Genomic DNA, 22959 nt, shown 5'->3' with positions numbered 1-22959 from the left:
GTTTTCATTTATTTTGTTTTCATTGAGAAAACAAAAGTGCAAATGTTGTTTGGGTTTTAGAGGCACAATCTCATAATACCACATCATCGCCAGAGTGCCAGAATTCTTTAACTTCTATTCATAGAACATTCCCAGCTTGATAACCACATTCTGCTGTTAGAGCCTAAGTGTTTATTTCCATTAGACATTGTGTTTTCTCTTTGTATTTCACATATGTGTGCGAATATGCAATATTTGTCTTTGTCGTTCTGGTTAATTTTGCTTAACATGATACCTTCTAGTTCTATCTACTGATATAATGAATACAAATAATGATTTATTAGCTAGAAAAAAGTAATTTTTATTGCGTATATTAACCTTATTTTACACGGCTGCATATGTTTTAGGGGAAAACTGTCATATATCTAAAATGTTACCACACAACCACTATATACAAACATCCCTCTAGTACAGTTCATTGAAACCCCTGCCCGCTCCAATACTCCCTGTCTCTTTCTCTCTCTTACCAGTAATATGGCCTAAGTTCATGAGTTTTTTTTTTTCTGTTCGGTTTTGATGGGTTCTTTCTTGAGATGCAATAGAAATTAATGAAGAGTTTAAGAAAGGATATGGTGCATAGTTAACATAGAAAGCTTTATAGAGTCGGAGCAATAGAACAGTGGGTTAGGGTGACTGCCTTACATGCAACTGGTCTGTTTGATCACTGGTACCCAATATTGTGCCGAGTATTTTTTTTCTTAAGTACTTTTTTTTTATTAGTGAAACACCATATTGTACAGTTGTAGACTTACAAACTTTCATGCTTGGGTTTCAGTTATACAATAATTGAGTACCCATCCCTCCACCAGTGCCCACCACCAAAGATCCCAGTAGCCCTTCCACCCACCACCCCTCCCCCCCACCCCACCCCACCCCACCTCTGTAGCAGGGCATTCCCTTTTGCTCACTCTTTCCTTTAGGGTGTTGTGGTTTGCAATAGAGGTATTGAGTGTGTGCCCTGAGTATTATCAGAGGCATTCATTCCCTGAGTGCAGAAGCAGGAGTAAGCCCTGAGCACGTCAAGGTATGGCCCCCTCAAAATGGAAAAGAAAAAGAAAGAAAAAGAAAAAGAAAAAGAAAAAGAAAGATTTTAAATATTATTTTTATAAATCATTTTAGATTACTAGTTTTTGTTTAATTATTTGTAAAGATCTCATCAATGTTTTTCCAGAAAATATTGTAATGTATTTTTGATTAGCCTAAAATATAAATTACATGTAAATAAACATTTCTGTTCTACTGAATATATGATCAAAAGCACACAATGAGATTTTTCTCTCACTATATTTTGTTCGCAAAAAATATATAGAAATAAACTTTAAAAAATGTTGGCCTATTAAAAAAATCAAAAGATCATATTTAGTGAACTGTTTATAGTACAAACCATTTCATATTTTTCCTTATCTAGATCTGTGGCTCTGTGCTAATACTTTGATCTCTGTGAACTTGTTTTTTCTTCATCTTTGAGGAGACAGCAAAACAGAAACATATGAATGTTTATTATGGATCATTAAACATAGTATATACAGTCAAAACTCTAATAATCAAATTTATATTCTCTGTTCCTCTCAGACACATAAACAAAACATATATGATTTACAAAATGAAAGGAATTGATAATACAGAAAAACTTTAAACATTATACAATTAAAAATGATAACAGGAAAGCAAGAATTCATAGTATGCAAAAAAGAAAAAAGAACTAAATTCAAAACAAGATGCAATAGTGTAAATACTTTCAGTATAAATTTATCCTAAAAGATTACTTGTCAAGTATTATTTGTGAGAACCAGTTACATGTGTATTGCTTTTGTTTTGTTTTTTGTTTGGGGTCACACCATGTTGTAGTCAGGGTTTACTCTGTGTACCAGGATAACCCATTCTAGAGGGGGTCAGGGGACTATACGTGGTGCCAGAGATCAAACCTAAGTTAGTTGTGTGCATAGCAAGGGCCCACATCTCTGTATTATTATTCTGGTCCTGATGGGAAACACTTGTTAATGGTGACAGTGTTTGCCTTTAGGTAAATGAATAAGGTAACTGAAGATAAGTTTATTAGCTAGTGAATTTTCTCTCTATTATTTCTCTCTTTTTTGCCATTTTATATTGTACTTATTCATTTTATTTTTTAAGTTTCCATATTATAGTTTTACTAATGAGAAGCTATTGCATATTTTTGAATAGTTAATTTTCAATGATTCTTTATATAAGCAAATGCTGAACTAAATGTCTTTCACTTAGACTTTCACTAAATTTATTTGCATAGTAAGAGCTGTAGACCTCATCTCAAAATATATGTGTGATGTTCTCTGTATCAGACACCATACATAGAGGTAGGTTCTTTACAAGCAAGAGTACAAACATAACCACAACAAACATTTTATTATTTTCCTGTGATAGAATAATAAAAATCATTTTTATAAAATGACTTTCAAAATCTCTTGAATTTGTAACTCTTTTATTTAGATGATTTAATAGAAAAATATGTCTGTGGCTGGGTTCCGGAGGTCTTCAGCTAGACCTCTTATTGTCTAGTTCTTGCTCTCGAAGAGCCCAGAAGGCTACCAAGATTATCCTGCCCACAAGGCAGAGTCTGGCAAGCTTCCGATGGTGTATTCAATATGCCAAAACCCAGTAACAATGATGGGTCTCATTCCCGTGACCCTGAAAGAGCCTCGAATATGGCATTTGTCAAAATCTCAGGGCTAGGACAAATGGAGATGTTACTGGTGCCTGCTCGAGCAAATTGATGAACAACAGGAATAACAGTGATACAGTGAATAGCAAAATATATTTTAAGAAATACTATTTTATTGTATCATCTTATGTCATAAAAATATTCTTACTAATGAATACAAAAACTTAGAAAAATAAATGTTAGTTAACGCTGAATTTTTCCCCTAAAATAAATTAGAAAACTTTAGGTGACTCGTTTCAACTTAAGACTCAGTATTTCATTGTTAGTCTATAGAATTACGATTGAATGAGGTCATTATGCACAGCATTACTTTTCACTAAATGCCTAATAAACATGAGGTATTGCTGATATTTTATTAACATGTAAAAGATAAATACAAATCCTAATATATAATATGAAACCTTGTATTAAATCGAAGATGTATATACAAGAAAATTGTACAGGCTTAATTAATAAGTCAATAATAGATAATATAGATTAATTAACACTTATCCTATTCACAATTATTTTTTTATGGCCACAATCTACTCATACAGTTATATAAACTGCTAGAAGACTTAGTACAATATAAGTGGACTTCTCTTGTGTATCTCCCAGGAAGCTTTCCTGAAAGAGACTTGGCAGGCGTGCATCTTTTGGACTTTATCATTTCTTCTTTTGGGACAAAAACATGCAATAAGTACATAGCCATACTGAAACTGGGAAACAAAAGCAGTATCTGACAAATGACACATAGAAATAGTGAAGAGAACCTGATTAATAAGATCATTATTGTGTCAGTTGATTTGATCTAGTCTATTGCCAGATACCCTAAGTCATAAAAATAGTTCAATTAATGTTTTTGTTGATTTTCTGGTTCAAATAAAATGCAAACTGTTCAAAGAAAAGAAAAATGAAAATTCTCAAAAAATACTTGTTCACAAGTACATGTTTCAGAATTAAAAACAAAACTAATATAAAATGTAATAACCACGTTACAAGATCATGGGAAAACCATAATCTTAAAAGCATAAATAGATACAATGTTGCTTATATATAATAAGTAAGCATTCACTAAAAAAATGGAAGAGTTCAGTGAATTTCACCTGACAGATGAGAGTTTTGATTTATTGAAGGTCAAGTAACAATATATCATTAATACCCAATTAGCAATCAAGGATTAGTCATAATTAATCTTAATCGATTATCTAGCTATTGAAAATGAGATTGAAAGTTTATTCACTTTTAGTTTGTTTTTTATGTCAATATCATGGACACATTCATAAGAGTTACATACCCTTTGGTAAAAATTTTCTAAGTCATTGGTTGTTCTTATTCTTCTTGAAAGTCATTACTCTGTTCTCAAATCATAGTTCCTCAGGCACAGGGACATTGAAAAATTTTTATTGATAAAATATATATATTTAATTGTTATATTCAATGCTGAAAAACAGAGTACAGAATGTTCACTTTCTAGGTACTATGTGTAATGTAGACTTTAATAGGAAAGTTACACACTTCAAAAATACTACAGTTAATTGTGATGTACAAGATATAAGGAAAATAAATTAAGATGTTCTCAGAACTCCAAATGTCATATGTGAATTGTTAGCTTGCTTTATGACTGATGATAAGGGATTGTAAAATTCTTTTTTTTTTTTTTGTAGTTTTTGAGCCACACCTGATAATGCTTAGTAGTTACTCCTGGCTCTGCACTTAGGACTTACTCTGAGCCCTGCCTGGGGACCTTGTGGAATACCGGGATTGAACCTTGGTCAAACAGACTCCCTTCCCATTGTACTATCCATCTTCCTAGTCATAGGCTCTATTATGTAGTGCTGTACCTCATAGCCACCATAAAAGAGTATTTTAAATATACACCTCCTTCTATCTCTTCAGCCACAAAGAAGGAAGACTTTTTGACAAGGAATAAGGAGAGGGAGCAGTAATGGGGGAACTTAAAATCCAAGACCTTGGGAGTGTCATTCTTTTCTCTTTACCTGTATCAGTGTTCCCTGGACTTAACATTTTTACTCCTCTTTGTGCATCGGGTGAAGAGTCTTTCATACTATGAATACTTTATCTTGCCTCTAAATACCTTCCTTCCTATCTTCTCTTTGTGTTAATTAAAACTTATACTGGGGCTGGAGCAATAGCACAGCGGGTAGGGCGTTTGCCTTGCACACAGCCAACCTAGGTTCAATTCCCAGCATCCCATATGGTTCCCCGAGCACTGCCAGGAGTAATTCCTGAGTGCATGAACGAGGAGTAACCCCTGTGCATCGTCGGGTGTGACCCAAAAAAAGCAAAAAAAAAAAAAAACTTATATTATCCTCCACGTCTTTGTACAATTCTAACCCATTAAATAAAATAAATTATGTTCCTCCTGTATTTTATCCTGTGTATTTTATCCTCCACATATTTAAGATCCTAGACATAGAATGTGTATTTCAGTGACTAATTTTGACCTTTTTTTTTTTCATTCTCTAAACACTACATCCAACCACCATCTTTAAAAATAACTAAGTTTAGCTACTTTATCATCTTTACCTTGCACTCTCATTATATTCTTCATTGGGGACATGGAAGGGGGCTCTTAGTCCTCTACAAAATGGTACGTGGAAGCTTTTTTATGAAAGGAGATGGGTCATTAGAATATAGGTGAACAATCACTCAACATTTTAGGATAAAATTTAGACTCTATTCCTCTCTGTTTTTTACTTTGGAATTTACTTTTTTGTTGTTGTCGTTTTGGGTCACACCAGACAGTGCTCAGGGCTTATTTGTTGCTCTGCATTCAGAAATTACTCCTGGCAACCTTGGAGATCAATATGGAGTGCCTGGGATTGAACCCAAGATGGCCACATGAAAGGCATATACCTTATCTGCTGTACTATCACTCTGTCCCACAATTCACTTTTTTGAAAATGCCAAAACCCAGGTCCATGGACATCAAAATAAAAATAAATAACCTTTATGTCATTTTATCGTGATCTATACTTTCTATACTCCAGGCAATACTTCCTTTAAATGTGTTTACTAGTTTCAACAATCTCTCTTCCTATATATTCCTATAAATATATGAATATATTTTCCTATTTAAAGTTACCACCCAATCAAAAAAAAAAAAACATTACTAGGCCTGCTCTACAAACTCTTGTTCCCAAGGGATTGAGCACACATCTCACTTTGCTTATCTCTTTTTTTGATTACCTATTTCTACTGTAGAGAAGTCTGTGTTCTGTCTTGAACACATTTCCATTCTTTCTCTACTCTTACAAATTCATTTTAATTTACTTGAGCTGAGCTGCATGGGCAAAACTGGCAGTGCTCTGGACTACTCCTGCCTTTGCTCAGGGATCATTCTTAGGTGGGGATGATATGTGGTACATATTCTTTACATATTAAAAGAAACTTTCATTGAATAAAATCTACCTTGCTACACACACATACACACAAACACTTATTTAAAATGCTTTCTCTCTAATCTCAATATTCTAGGTGACTTAACTTGATTATAATCTCAATCCAATAAGAATTTTTGAATTTTAGGTTTCTAAATTGAACTATTGAGATCTACTTTGGAAGGAATCATGTTTCTTACTACTAAAGCATTCTAAATTACAATCCCAACCTCTCAACCCCATGCATTCATATTACCCTGGTCACCTTCCATAATATATTGCTATGTGCTCATATAGATTTTTTTTTGTAAATCATCTAGATTAATGAATATCTACTTTAACTATCCACAGCTACAATAGAAAATGCTTTTAATTTCTTGATCCCTAATTTTTCATAGCACCAATAACATCTTTTGTGTTTTGTACATTTTGTTTTGTTTGGGGACCACACTCACCAATTTACAGGGTTTACTCCTGGCTTTACAGAGGAATAACTTCTAGAAAGCTGTGGAACCATATGTAGTGCCAGGGATTGAATCTAGATCATCTGTGTTCAAGACAACTGTAGCTCTGGCTCCAAAGTCTCTATATTTAAGGATTCGACTATCAAGACAAGAGATAGGACTGAAAGTAGGGCATTTAACTTGCAGGTAGTCAACCCAGTTTCTATCTAGAACACCCAACATGGTCCCCCCACCAAGCCCTGATACTAAAGATAACTGAAAACAGAAAGAGAAGTAAGCCCTAAGCAATGCTGGGTGTGCTCTCCCCCCCTCAAAAAAAAAATAAGAAAAGAAACATGAGATAGAAGGGAAGGAAGGATCCAGAGGGAATAGAGGAGGGTGGGGGAAAGGAAGGGAAGAAAAATTCCTTCCTACTGCTGAAAAAAAAATATCTTTGTTTGCTTTCTGTTTGGGGACCTCACACTGTGGGGCTCAGAGCTTATTCCTGGCTCTCTGCTCAGGGATCACTCCAGGTGCGGCTCAGGAGACCATATGAACTTAGCTTCATGCAAGACAAGCACCTTAAAAACTATACTATATCACCAGTCTCATGAATTAGTAAAATTTTAATCTTATTTAATCAACTACAAACATATTATTTTTATGCATACTCTTTTCTTCGAAAATCACGTCTATTTTTTTTCTAATTACGTGTATAATCACATTAACCACCAGCTAGAACTGTCACTGTCCCTGTCCTCCCATTGTTCATTGATTTTCTCAAGCAGGCCCAGTAACGTCTCCATTGTCACACTGGTTGTTACTGTGTTTGGCATATCAAATACAACACAGGTAGCTTACCAGGCTTTGCTGTGTGGGCGAGATACTCTCTGTAGCTTGTCAGTCTCTCCAGTTAGAACTAATCAATAAATTATTAAAGTTGAGGATACAGTTAATAGACAAAGGTCAGAGAGCTAATGCAGTGGGTGAGGTGCTTGTGTTGTATGTGACAGATCCCGGATTTTTCTTTGGCACCACATATCATCCCCATCTTAGTGATCCCTGAGCAGATTCAGGAGTAGTCCTGAGCACTGCCAGGTATGTCCATCCATCCAAATTAAACAAAATCTTTGCATTTCTGAACATTAATATTTATAAGACGTTAAAATGTATATAATTCCCTAAAGCAAAACATAGACTCAATGTAAAATAAAATGTGAAATCTCAACAAACTTCATAGAAAAGAGCACACTATTTTAAAATTTATATATAAATCAACCATCCCTAAAGATCCAAAGGTTTAATAAAATAGAATAAATCTAGAGATATTGTACTTGTTTTAATTAAACTATCTTACAAGAATGTAGCAATAAAAATAATGTGATTGGCATAAACACAGACATATATCTCAATAAAATAGAGTAGAGAGCCAAGAAATAACATCTTCATATTTCTTAAATTACAACAAAGGATCCAGGAATATACATCAAGTAAAAGGGAGGATTTTTAATAGATGGTGCTAAGAAATTTGAACATCACTTGCAAAATAAAACAAGCTACCATAGGGGGCTGCAGCAATAGCACAGGGGGTAGGGCATTTGCGTTGCACGTGGCCGACCCGGGTTCAATTCCCAGCATCTCATATGGTCCCCTGAGCACCGCCAGGCGTAATTCCTGAGCGTAGAGCCAGGAGTAGCCCCTGTGCATCATCAGGTGTGACCCAAAAAGAAAAAGAATAGCTACTGTATTATTGAGATACACAAAAATTAACTCAATCTATTCAAATGCTTGAATAAATGACCTAAAAACATAAAACACCTAGAAGAAAACACAATCAGTACATTCCTTGGCAATAACATTGACAGTGATGCTTTGAATCTGATTCCAAAGGCAACAAGAATACACAAGGGAATATGTCAAATATAAGTCATATTTCAAAGAAAATGACATAATCAACTAAATGAAAAAGGAACCTACTGAATGGGAGAAAATATTTTCAAGACACGCACACATACACACACATACACACACATATACAGGTAAAAGTATGCTTATATATGTATATCTGATAAAAAGTTAATCCAAAGTGTAGAAAGAAATCAGACAAGTCAATAACAGAAAAACAATCTGATTTAAAATTTGGCAGAGGTTCTGATTTAACATTTTCCCACAGAAGACATACAGATGGCTAACAGGTACATGAAAAAATATTCAACATCACTCTCAGGGAAATGCAGATCAGAACCTAAATGAGATTCCACCCTCCTCCTGTTAGAATCACTATTATTAAAAGAGGAGAAGTAACAGGTTTTGGCAGGCATGTGGAGAAAAGGAAACCCCATGCACTATTAGAATATAAATTGGGACAGTCAGTATGAAAAGTAGCATATAAATTCCTAAAAATTAAAAATGTAAATAAGAAGTGAGATAGCTTGGCCTCTCAAATGATTGAGAACATAGATAAATAAGACTTCAATAGATTGAAAAAATTCTTTGCATGCAGAAGATTGTGGTCCCATTCCCAGCCGTATATGATGTCCTGAACACTGCAGCAAGTAACACACACACACATACACACACACACACACACACATACACACACAAAAATACGCACACATGCAGAGTGAGCCACGAGAAGCATCCCATGCTCTGGCAGGTCTAATCCAAAACAAATAAAATAAAAATTAGAATGTAAATATGTAATTCAGCAAATCTAAATCAGGTTATTCATCAATAAAAGAAATCTTTAATCTGAAAATACTTTCACTCCCTAAATTAATTTCACTATAATATATAATATCAAGGGGTGTTAGAATCAGCTAAATGTTTGTGAAAGGATTAATAAAAAGATAAAAGTTATATGTATATCCAATTGAATACTATTTAGCAACGTAAAAAAATTGCCTTTTGTGATAGCATGAATGGAACTTGAAGGGCATATCTAAGTGAAATAAATGCTACATGACTCCAATTATTTTCGAAATGAAAATAAAGCAAGCAAATAAAATTAAGCCCACTAAAGAAGCAAATAGATTGGTGGTTACTAGAGATAGGAGGTAGGAAAGGATAAAATGGTTTGAAAAGGATAAAGAATTAAAAAAGATGCAGCTTTATAATTAAAAAGTCTAAAATATGGGGAGTAACTACATAACATTTTCCTGTAATCCTTGAAAAAAATACCTATACACAAAATGAATTAACACAATTTATCCTTTTAGAAGTCCCAATCAACAGGGCACAGGGAAGGTGAACATTCTTCCCAAGTGAGCAACCTTGTCATCAAGTAGTAATACTGGTAGTTTATAACAGAAAGCTGAGGTAGGCAACTCCACACTTTTGGAGTGGGAGAAGGGATAAAAGTGAGGAGAATAAGAACCAATTTTTTGTTGTTGTTGGAGTAGGGAAGAGAGTCTTATGGTGCTAATGGACAGAGAACTTTGTTCTGCAATCTGTGGAGAGGTGTTTCAGCTAAAAATCTGTCACACTGATACAAAAATGTTATTTTTACAGCACCTGACCAGCAGGGAAAAGACTCTAAGATATACAATTGTCTAAATCAATAGCAAGTTTTACCTCAAGGGAACCCGTCTTTCAACCTTGCTATCTTTTATCTCTCAGAAACAGAAACTTCCCGAAGGCAAATTCCTCAGGTAAAATCTCCCCATTCCAAGCCTAAGGCAGAGCAACAGTTCTTGTGTGACCTTTGCTTACATCTAGGCAAAATGACTCCATTTCTTTCAGCCCATGTAGATTTAGAATGTGTTTCATTTTACTTTGGGACATTTCCAGGTTATGATAGTCCATTAAGAACTGTCTTTTTGATTTTAAAGTTTGAGGTTATAAAAAGCAAGTCATGGTCTCAGTACCCCAAAATCAAGAAGTTCCCTTGGGTTGGAATTGCAAAAAATCAAGGCATCAGACTTAAGAAATGAGACCAAAAAATTTTATAATTTTCCATCTTGCATGATGTGGTGCTCTGAGGGCTAACAGAAGAGAATGTAAGGAAAGTCTCCCGATCATGTAACCCTGAAACAGTAACATTAACAAAGTATCACAAAGATGGTACATCAAACTTGAAGTATGACAAACATGACACTAGTGGGATTGGCTCCCACCTAGGAAAATTTTAAATAGTACCCATCAGCTTGGGTTGGAGCGATAGCACAGAGCGTAGGGCATTTGCCTTGCATGCAGCCAACCTGGCCGACCCAGGTTCGATTCCTCCACCCCTCTTGGAGAGCCCGGCAAGCTACCAAGAGTATTTCACCTGCACAGCACAGCCTGCCAAGCTACCCGTGAGGTATTCAATATGACAAACACACAAACAAGTGTCACAATGGAGACGTTACTGGGCCCGCTTGAGCAAATCGATGAACAATAGGAGGACAGTGACAGTGACCAATCAGCTTTAACAAGTTTTAAAAAGCTATAAATCTATAAAGAAAGCATGGAACTCTCGTTCAGATGTATTCCTGCAGATCATTGCAGCAGACCACTGCCTCTCTGGACTACGCTTTATTAGTTGACAAATAAATCTCTTTGACATACTTAAGGACTTTTTTTTTCTTTTTGGGTCACACCCTGGCGATGCTCAGGGATTACTCCTGGCTTTTGCACTCAGGAATTACTCCTGGCAGTGCTCAGGGGACCATATGGGATGCTGGGATTCGAACTGGGGCCGGCTGCATGCAAGGCAAACGCCCTACCCGCTGTGCTATTGCTCCAGGCCCCTTAAGGACTTCTTAAACATGATTCTGTACAAGATCTTGGGGAGACTGAATCCTGGCATAAGCCAGGATTGTTCTCTTTTTTAGTCCTATTTTTTCCCAATACTAGATGTTTTGCAAACTTATTTCTCATGTGCAGATCTTAAAAGTTGGATTGAATAAAATAGAGTGAAATATCTTCACTGTCTAAAGAAGTTTATGAGTTGCCTCCTGACCGTGAATTGCACCATACTGGAGCAGAGTCAATGGAAAAATATATTTTAGCTTCTCCTACACATCTAATATTTTCATTTTCTTATTTGCTGACATCAAGAAGCTGCTTGGTCAGTTTTTATATATTTTTCAAGGAAAGTTTTACTACATATCTGTAAATTCAGTGTGTCCCCAAGAAGAGGTAAGTGCATAATTTAACTACATTAAATTATGATCTTAGAGGATCCTCCCTATTGCTTACTCAAAATATTTGATATTAACCAATTTTGTTTATACCAACATATTTATAAAATGCAATTTTATTTTTTTTCCACTGGAGAAAATGCCTTATACAGGAAAAAAAAAACTGGAAACATCTAGAGCATTACAATATAGCCCCAATCATGTTCTATGAGGTTATAACTTGAAACTGCTCTAGACAATTTTAAACATCTTCAATCCTTACTCTCAATAAACCACTGGCTGCTGTTTATTATATTCTATTCGGTGATATCATCTTAATTCTGACTTTTTCATGGACTGCTGGGCAATTCCTTGCTGGACTTATGCCTTTCTGCTTCCCATCTTACCCTCATGACTCTACGTTGCCTAGTGATCCTCTAAAATAAAATGCCAATGATCATTTCTCTGTTTAAAATTCCTCTAGGGCTTTTAATATCCTACAGGAAAAAGACTGAACAGTCTCTTTCATGACCTATGCTTTGCAGATATTGTTAGTTTCATTTCTGCTTATATATCCAGTGTTCCCTCTAGGCTAAATTACATGCAGTTCTTTTTGTGTGATATTCTGTTTATACCTGCTGGCAGTCGCTCCTAACTGGAAAAAAAAAAAAAAAACTTCTACCCTGAAAGCAGAAAAAGTTCCTATTCAATTTGAAAGCTTCTTAGTCTCCAAAAAAAACATAGAAAACATATGTAAGCACTTATATATTAGTCCTCTAATAGTAAGAATATAATTTAGACACCCAGCTCACCACATGATTTTGTATCTATTGATTTTCTTTTCTTTTCTTTTTGATCGATTTTCTCTCCCTTTAAACTGTGGACTTCTCAGGGTAGGAATTTTGTCATTAATCTCTATGTCCTCAGTACCAGAAGATATGCAACAAATATAGGTATGGTGATTGAATAAACTGCTGAACAATTTTAACATGTATTTTGGATATGCATTTATTTAAAACGTGAATACTAGCTACTCTACTTGAAAGCAATGTGATAAATCTAGTTTAAATCCCATATCCTTTTCTGAGTATCTTGTAAATTATAATGTTGTCTTACCCCTGATCATAGCAGCAACACACAAATGAACAAGAATTTGATACAATTTTACTAAATAAATTATTTATGGCTAATGTAATGCTTTCACATGCAACAAATACATAACTTTAAATATGCAATGTTAAAATATATGAGTGAGAAGATGGCGGCCGCACGGGAGCCTTGTGGACAGCAGATTTGAGCCGCGGGTGGGGGCGGCAGGGATCTCATGGGAAGGGGGGCGTTCTGGGCCGTCCTTCACGCCCAACCGAGGTCGCCAGCTGCCCCCCACGAGCGGCTCTCCAGCACGGCCACGGCCCCGGAGACACAAGGACTTAGCACAGAGAGCCACCCGCTTGGAGCAGAAAAGCAAATGGACTATGTGTTAAACCGCGCCAGCATGCCTGCCCGGAGGGGAAAGGGTGTTGACCCACTCGCCCGCTCCTCTCTGGAAAGAAAGATGGCGGCCGCACAGGAGCCTTGTGGACAGCAGGTTTGAGCCAGGGGTGGGAGCGGCAGGGACCTCATGGGAAGGGGGGCGTAATGGGCCGTCCTTCACGCCCGACCGAGGTCGCCAGCTGCCCCCCACGAGCAGCTCTCCGGGACGGTCACGACTCCAGAGCACAGAAACCAATCTCTTAACTATCTAGCTTTTAATAGAAATTCTTCCAGGGTTAATAAGTAAAATAGCAGAAATTATTGCGGCCGCGCAACATCATTTTATTCTTAAACCAAGTTGTAGAAAGCAAATCATTTCACAACACTGTTTCAGCATGTCTGATTGGAGGGGGGGGACGTAAACTCCAAACAATAATTGTGCATCTTCTATCGAAACTATGTATCTAGTCAAAGTAGATAGAGCATTAACTAGAACTCATCTGCCTCACAGGAATTGGGAGGGGTGGGAGGTGGGGTTCTATTGGGGTTCGCAGTTAAAAATAAGTATTGGTGAAGGGAAATGTGTATATTTACATGACTGAGACCTAAACCCGAAAGCTCTGTAACTTTTCCCACAGTGATTCAATAAAGAATAAAGAAATAAATTATAAAAAATAAATAAATAAAAAAAATATGAGTGATTAGAATACAGTAGTGGGGTCGATAGCACAGTGGTAGGGCGTTTGTCTTGCACGCAGCTAACATGGCCGACCCAAGTTCTATTTCTCCGCCCCTCTCAGAGAGCCCAGCAAGCTACCGAGAGTATCTCGCCCGCAAGGCAAAGCTTGGCAAGCTACCCGTGATGTATTCAATATGCCAAACACAATAACAACAAGTCTCACGAAGGAGATGTTACTGGGCCCACTCGAGCAAATGGATGAACAACAGGAGGACCGTGACAGTAACCATGATTAGAATACAGTAGACTGCTTACATGATTGCTTAGTTATAATATCTCAATAATGGGACCATGAAAATAGTACAAGGACTAAGTAAAAAATGCCACCCCCTCCCCCACAATATTGCCCTGTGGAGCCCACCAACCACCTCCAGGTGTCACCGTGTGGTCACCAGCCCCAAAGGGTTTTAGAAGGTTTGCAACTTAGGTCCCAAGCATGGAACTGTTAGGTATAACCAGGCATGATCCATGAGCCACGAAGCATTGCTTGGGAGGTCTCCCAATGAATTCAATATAATTTCTATTTCTTTTCTATTGTAGTAACCTCAAGAATTATTTGCAAGTGACTATAGTGAGAAAAATTCAAAGTTTAAAAATCTCTGTAAAGACTTTCTGAAAAGTGAAGTAACGTTTTAAATTTAGTCAAATGAGTGAAAGAGAAATCAATGTGACACTCTATCCACTGTTTTTCTTTTCCTTTTTCTTTTTTTTGTCTTTTTGGGTCACACCAGGCATTGAACAGGAATTACTCTGCACTCAGGAGTCACCCCTGTTGGTGCTTAGGGGACCATATGGGATGCTGGGAATTGAAGCCGGGTGTGCCTCTTGCAAGGCAAATGCCCTACCAGCTGTGCTATTGCTCCAGCCCCTATCCACTGTTTTTCTTGTGTAACACTAACAATATTTTCAGAAACAGGCGCTTCACATGGTACTTATAATAACATGGAAAAGATAATTATCAAAACATAAAAATGGCTTCTATTTCCAAGTAGTCAAATCAAACATTTACTCCATTATATCTTTAGTCATGTAATTGACTCCATAAATCACTTGATCACTTGATTACTTGACATTCCATTACTCATCGATTTGCTCGAGCGGGCACCAGTAACATATCTATCCATCCTTGTCCTGTGCTAGTGTAGCACAATGGCATCTGCTCTCTCCAGGAACTTGAAGAGCCTCAAATCGATAGTTCAAGGTCTTGACGAAGAAGTTTAACCATCTCATAGGTGGGCAGCCATGCTACCTTTTGACGTCCTGTGGAATCCAGTCAGTAACGGCTCTATTACAGCGGTCGTCTCCAAATAGCATTATGTGTCCAGCCCATCTGATTTTCGAAACCTTGGCAAACGAGACAGCATCCCTGATTCTTGATCTTTGACGGAGGTCAGAACTCCGGATTCTTTCTCTCACTTACATGAAACATGATACTCCAAGCATAACTCTTTCGATTCCTCTTTGGGAGACAAGAATAGCATTCTCATCCTGTTTTCACAGGGCCCAGGTCTCTGAGGCAAATGTTAATGCAGGAAAAACAATGGAATCAAAGAGATGTGCCCAGAGCCTGAGGTTCCTCTTAGCTATTTCTTCGATGCTCTTGAAGATGTTTCAAGCTGCTATTCTCCTCCTGTGCAACTCAGGTGGCAGGTCATTCGTCATATTGACTTCTCAACCTAGGTACACATAACTGTTGCATTTGGAGATGTTTGTTCCATTGAGAGCGAATGGAACATCAGGAACAAGACTGTTTGTCATAAACATTGTCTTCATGAGATTCAGCTGTAGTTAGACCTTTCCACACTCATGGTTGAAGTCGGCCAGCATTTGTGCCACTTGGTTAATGTTTGGTATTATTATAATGATGTCATCAGCAACATGGATGTGGTATAGTTGCGACCGTCTATCTTTACTCCCATTCCTTCCCATTCCAGTCGTTGCATGATGTTCTTGAAGGTGGCACTGAAGAGATTCAGTGAAATGGCATCACCCTGCTGAACTCCTCTCTTAATATTGATGATCACTTCCTTGTAGAATGGTGAGATCCTGGTAATGAATCCATAATACAGCTCTCGAAGGATAATAATGTATTGAGTTTGAACACCATGTTTGGCTAGGGCTTTGATGACCACTTTAATCTCTCAAAATGCCTTTAAATCAATGAACATTAGACAGAGGGGCATCTTGAACTCCTGAAAAATTTGAATGAGCTTAGTTATGATGTGGATATAGTCAATTGTGCTGAATCCTTTTCAGAACCCAGCTTGCTCTCAAGGCTGCCCTTCACCTAGTGTTCTGCCAATCGTATTCAAGATAACTCCAGTGAACAGCTTGTAGATGACATACAACGGGCAGATAGGGTGGTAGTTGCCAATGTTGTGAATGTCTCCCTTGTACAGTAGAACAGTCCTGCTGATTTTCTATTGGGAAGGAAACTTGCATTCAGACAGGTAGTGTGTGAATAGATGAGCCAGTGTATTGATGAGTAATGACGGCAGGTTCTTCAGGTGTTCTGGTCTGATCTTGTCTGGGCCAAGTGCTATTCTCTTCTTTACCTACAAATGCCTGGGCCAAGTTCTATTCTCTTCTTTACCTAAAGTTCTCAGAAGGGAGAACTTTGGGAATGACATATCCATCCTGTGGAATTTGGCATGTGGGGAGTTAGATGTGGCTATCGATGAGATCCGAGTAGAAGTCATGGATAATCTTCTCCATTGCCATTCTGGAAAATGTGATAGATCCATCAGGACATCGGAGGGCAGTCATCTTGGTCTTGTAGTTGGCGAAGGACAGTTGTGCATTGTGAATGCTTTTCCCAGCTTCTGCCACATCGGCCAGCACTGCTGCTCTTCTCTCTATGGGGTCTTTCTTTATGGCTTGTCTGCACTGCTTAGCAAGCTCTGACATTCACTTATGGTTGCTTGAGGCTCGTGCCAAGCTATGTTGGCAAATGAGCTCAAGAGTTTTCGAAGACAGGCAACTTTTTGTGGTTATCTCTCTCCACGTTCCTCACACAATCATGGAGGTGTTGAATTATTGATCATACTCTTTGTCAATGTAGTCAATGACAGCATCTTCCCATGTTGCCGCAATAGTGCCAAAGAACTCCCAGTTGTCGGTCATGCTGGGAGTTCTCTTCTTAAATTTTGTATCCCTTTCCCTCCGCTCTGTGAAGTAGAATTTTGCATGAAGGAGATGGTGGTTCAATCTTGTTTGGAATTTTGGGACAACAGTGATATTGGTCAGTCAAGACTGTCGATTGAATATGATGTGGTCAATTTCTTTGTGGAACCATCCACCAGGAGACTCCCAGGTCCAACGTTAAATTCGGACTTCTGGAACTGTGAATTAACATGCATGTCTTGGTCGACATCATGAACTCAGACAGTCTCTCACTCTGTTCGTTCCAATCTAGGCTATGGGTCCTGATGTGGAGTTCTTCAGGTGATCTCCAAATTCCTATCTTGGCATTAAAATCACCGACAATGATCTTGCAGAATGTGTGGTCTTCTTCATAGAACTTCTCCAGCTCCATGTAGAACTTCTTGATTTCTTCATCATAATTGGATGTTGGTTCATAAATAACAAAGATAGAAACTGCCAGCAGTGAGCCACATCTATTTAAGTATAATCGTCCTAATTGGGTTATTAGGCGTTCGAATGAATTAATGCTCATGGCCAAGTTCGAGTTGACAAGGACACCGACACCACCGAGGCCTCTTTTGTCATCTGTTCCGAGGAACAGATCTTCTCCAATGTCAAAAATGGCGTAATGTTTTTGATGTCTTCTTGTCTCGGTCAGACCAATGATGTTGTACTTGATCTTTGACACTTGTACCATCAGGTCCTCGATGGATGCATTTAATACCAGCATATGTGCATTGAAAGTACAGACAGTCATTTTAGTCCTTCTTCATTTTGGCAGCCTACTTCAGCCTTGAGATTTTATCATCCTCTCTTTGCTCATCCTTTTTAATGCTGCCATATTGGTGGCTCTTTCAGGGTAAGGGGAATGAGACCCATTGTTTTTATTGTTTTCGGCCTATTGAATGTGCTATGGATAGCTTTCCAGTCTCACCCATGTGGGAGGGATACTCTCGATAGCTTGCCAGGCTCTCCGAGAGGAAGAGTATAGACTCCATAACTCAACAATGATATGTTTTGTGCTTATTATGTATCTGACAAACTTGTGAGTGAGACCTACAAGAAATAAAGGAAGGACTTGGCAATCTATCAAAGTATCACTTACCACTTGTCACTTATCTTTGCGTTTTTCATCGATTTGCTCTAGCAGGTGCCTGTAATGTCTCCATTCATCCCTATTGCATGCTAGTGTAGCCCCATGGCATCTGCTCGATACAGGAACACAAAGAGCCTCAAACCATTTGTTCAGGTTTTTGGCAGAAAAGTCTGACCATCTCGTGGGTGGGCTACCAGGTGTTCTTTTGATGTCCCATAGAATCCAGTCATTCTGAATAGAATAGGCAGAACACTAGATGAAGGACAACCTTGTGAGCAAGCTGGGTATCGAAAAGGAATCAGCACAATCAACCATATCCCCACAGTGACCAAGTTCATTGAGTTTTTGTGAGTTCAAGATGCTGCTCTCTCTAATTTATCAAAGTATATAGATAAAAATAAAGGTTAATGAGTATTACCTTCAGGGTCAGGTGAACATCATGCGACGACTGGAATGGGAAGGAATGGGAGTGAAGATAGATGGTCGGCAACTACACCACCTCCGCTTTGCTGATGACATTGTTTTAATAACACCAAACATCAGCCAAGCGGCACAAATGCTGGCCGACTTTGACCGTGAGTGTGGAAAGGTAGGACTACAGCTGAATCTTATGAAGACAATGTTTATGAGAAACAGCCTTGTTCCTGACGCCCCATTCGCTCTCAATGGAACGACCATCTCCGAATGCAACAGCTATGTCTACCTAGGTCGAGAGGTCAACATGACAAATGACCTGGCACCCGAGCTGCGCAGGAGGAAGAGAGCGGCTTGGAACGCCTTCAAGAACGTCGAAGAAATAGCTAAGAGGACGAAGAACCTCCGGCTCCAGGCACATCTCTTTGATTCCACTGTTCTTCCTGCATTAACATATACCTCAGAGACCTGGGCCCTACGCAAACAAGATGAGAACGCCATTCAGGTCTCCCAAAGAAGAATAGAAAGAGCTATGCTTGGAATATCACGTTTCACTCAAATGAGAGAACGAATCCGGAGTTCTGACATCCGTCGACGATCAAGGATCAGGGACGCTGTCTCATTTGCCAAGGTGTCGAAAATCAGATGGGCTGGTCACGTAATGAGATTTAAAGACGACCGTTGGACTAGAGCTGTTACTGATTGGATTCCACGGAATGTCAAGAGACCGCGTGGCCGCCCACCTACCAGATGGTCAGACTTCTTTGTCAAGGTCATGAACGATCGGTTTGAGGCCCTCCATGTTCCCGGAGCGAAGAGATGCCATTGGGCTACACTAGCACGCGACAGGGACAAATGGAGACGTTACTGGCGCCCGCTCGAGCAAATCGACGACTAACGGGAAGTTAAGTGATTAAGTGAAGTGATTAAGTGAGTATTACCAATAATGTGCTTTATTCTATGAAAATTTGTGTTGAAGTTTCAGCTACCAGTATGTAAGTTATAACTACCAATGTCTGTATTTGGAGATAAGGTAATTATATAAGTAATTATTTTAAATGAAGCTGTTAATTGTTTCACTGATCCAGTAACAATATTTGCAATTTTTTTGTGGAAGACTATAAAGGCTGGTATTATGATTATAGCTATAAATGGAAGGTGCACTATTATTTTTGATGAGTACTAATGCAATTTGAGGGGATAAAATTTTTCAACAAATAGTGTTGAGGAAACTGGATATTCTTACTTAAAAGAACTAAAGAGGGCCAATATATTACATTATACAAAAATTAATGATAAATATTTCAAAGAACAAAATGTATATTACAGGGGTTAAGGTACTTGCTTTATATGTACTTGTATATATACTTGTATATGTATAAGGTACTTGTATATGTATAAGGTACTTGCTTTATATAAACAAAATCCTGTTTGACTCACACACTACATTTAGTTCTGTAAGTACTGCCAGGAATTATTTCTGAGCTCAGCCAGTTGTGACCATATCCATTCAAAAAATATTAAACTTAATTTACTAAACATACTAAAAGTAACTAATGTGTCCACTTAAAATGGTATATGGTGTCATGCTGTATGTAGAATAGCTCAATATTTTTAATCTAAAAATAAACAGAAAGCTGAGATCAAATGAGTCATTGACCAGATTTTAGAGGTTTGGGGAAATTTCTACAGATACATAAGCTAAATCTGGATGTAAGCATAACTATCCATATTAAAATATATTTAAGTTCATTCATAATGAAACATGAGAGCATTGAGGATTGTAATTTTTTAATGATGGAAAAATTTATTACTAGGAGGAAATTTTTTTTTTTTTGCTTCTTCTTTAGGTCAAACCCGGCAATGCACAGGAGTTACTCCTGGTTCATACACTCAGGAATCACTCCTGGTAGTGCTCTGGGGACCATATGGGATTCTAGGAATTGAACCCGGGTTGGCCGTGTGCAATGCAAACACCCTACCTGCTGTGCTATCGCTCCAGCCCCACTAGGAAGAAATTCAAATCAATAAATTATGACTATTGTTAATTTTGAAGTCTTATGTATACTATGTACTGTTTACTCACAAGATGCATATATGAATGTCCTAAAATTAGTATATGTTAAGACATACATTAATGACCCTTGAAGATAGGGTTATTGTAGAGATAGCAATAAAAATAAGATTAAGGTAAATTCTATTCCCTTATGACAGATTTCCTTAGGAGAGAAATTTAAGACACATACATAGAGAGAAGACTCTGAACACACAAGGAGAAACTACTTCCAAGAGAGTCTGCAAAAGAGATTAGTATGTATGACTATTGAAAAAACATAGACGGGCTGGAACAATAGCACAGAGAGTAGGGTGTTTGCCTTGCACGCGGCCAACCCGGGTTCAATTCCCAGCATTCCATTTGGTTCTCCAAGCACCAGCAGGAGTAATTCCTGAGTGCATGAGCCAGGAATAACCCCTGTGCAATTCCGGGTGTGACCCAAAAAGCAAAAAACAAAACAAAACAAAAACATTTATTGACATTTTTGTAACATGGAATTATCCTTTGGGAAAATTCATACTAGACATATAACTGTAGCACTGTAGCACTGTCCTCCTTTTATTCCTCAATTTGCTCGAGCGAGCCCAGTGATTTTTCCACTGTGAGACTTCTTGTTACTCTGTTTGGCATATTGGATACGTCACAGGGAGCTTGCCAGGCTTTTCCGTGCAGGCGAGATACTCTTGGTAGCTTGCCAGGCTCTCTGAGAGGGGCAGAGGAATTGAACTTCAGTTGGCCACATTGGCTGCGTGCAAGGCAAATGCCTTACTACTGTGCTTTTGCCCAGTCATATATAAATATCATTTATAAAGAAGGCTAGAAAATGTTTTAGAATACATATTGGTTATGAGAATTAAAACAGATAAATGAGTTATGTCATTTTTATATATGAAAAAGCTATTACTACATTGATGGACTCAAGGCTATTAATGTATAGCCTTGACACTAGTGGTTGATGCTCTTTGCTTATTTAATATGGCTATTGACTATTAGAATAGAATAGTACGTGCTTAATATTAACTATTTTAACTCTCAGATTTGCTTTTTGTTAATATTCTTCCTGTCCTCTGTCTGGGATTTTTCTCTGATTGAACTATTTTAATAGACTTCGATGCCTTCAGGTCTTTTTACAAATAAAGTTGGTTTTTACAAATAAAGAATCCTAGGAAATTCTACAAATAAATATTATTCTATAAATAAATTTCAATTCTATAAATTTATATATAAATAAAATTGAAAGGTAACTTCTATATATTCTTTACTACCACCGTGCAGAATTAATCAGCTGAGTTGCATTGTCTGAGGTTAGTCCTGGTGGAAAAAGCTATACTCTTTATAAGATTGGGTGCTTTCAGGTTCTGATGACTATATTCTAGGTTTAAGAATGTAATGGCCCTTTGATCAAAGCTATTGGTGCTAAATCATTCTTTGTAATTCCTAACACAATATTCTCGTGTATTATCACTCTCAGGACTGGAGCGATAGCACAGTGGTAGGGTGTTCGCCTTACAAGCGGCCAACATGGCCGACCCGAGTTCGATTCCTCTGCCCGTCTTGGAGAGCCCGGCAAGCTACCGAGAGTATTCGATATGCCAAACACAGTAACAACAAAGTCTCCAATGGAGATGTTACTGGGCCCGCTCAAGCAAATCGACGATCAACGGGAGGGCCTTTACCTTTACCTTATTATCACTCTCAAACTATGTTCTACAAAATCACTATAAATATATAACCATAAATTCTTATTTATAAGCACGTATGTGTTATTATATATGATGCTTCAATTTAAAATTTTGATTAATATAAATGACTTATTATGTTGCCTTAAATTGATACCAGGCCTTAATTTCTAATTCACTAATCATGTCATATTGACTTTGTCTGGTTTGTTGATCCATTGAGGTGATAGGACCTTTTGGTGGTACATCTTATTGCTTAAATTTTTATCTTGATAACATGCTTTTTAAAACTATAAATCACCCTATGTTCTACCAAACAACAGCTTCTAAAACACATGTTAGTAGATAAGGCACAGTCATTTATTATACAATGTCCTAGACAGGATGAACTGAGTCATAGAATGATCATTTCTCTTATAATAGTCAGCCTGAGTTCACAATTCTGCTATTAAACTAGACAGATCTCGTAGTGTTATTACTTCAAATATTAAGAACATGTTATTTTATTGCATTTTATCATACATAAATGAGATGTTAAAGAACACTGTGCAAATAACAATTTTGAATAAAAATAACAATATTTATTTATTCTAATAAGTAACCTAATATGTTTACCTTTAATATGTTAAAGATATTTTAATCTAGTCTTTATTAATTCCTTTTAATCATTAAAATTTTGAGAGTTTTCAAGGC

Source organism: Sorex fumeus, unplaced genomic scaffold (assembly GCF_029834395.1).
Source record: "Sorex fumeus unplaced genomic scaffold, SorFum_2.1 ptg000008l, whole genome shotgun sequence".
NCBI classification, from domain to species: Eukaryota; Metazoa; Chordata; class Mammalia; order Eulipotyphla; family Soricidae; genus Sorex; species Sorex fumeus.
Note: the sequence above shows the minus strand (reverse complement) of the source record.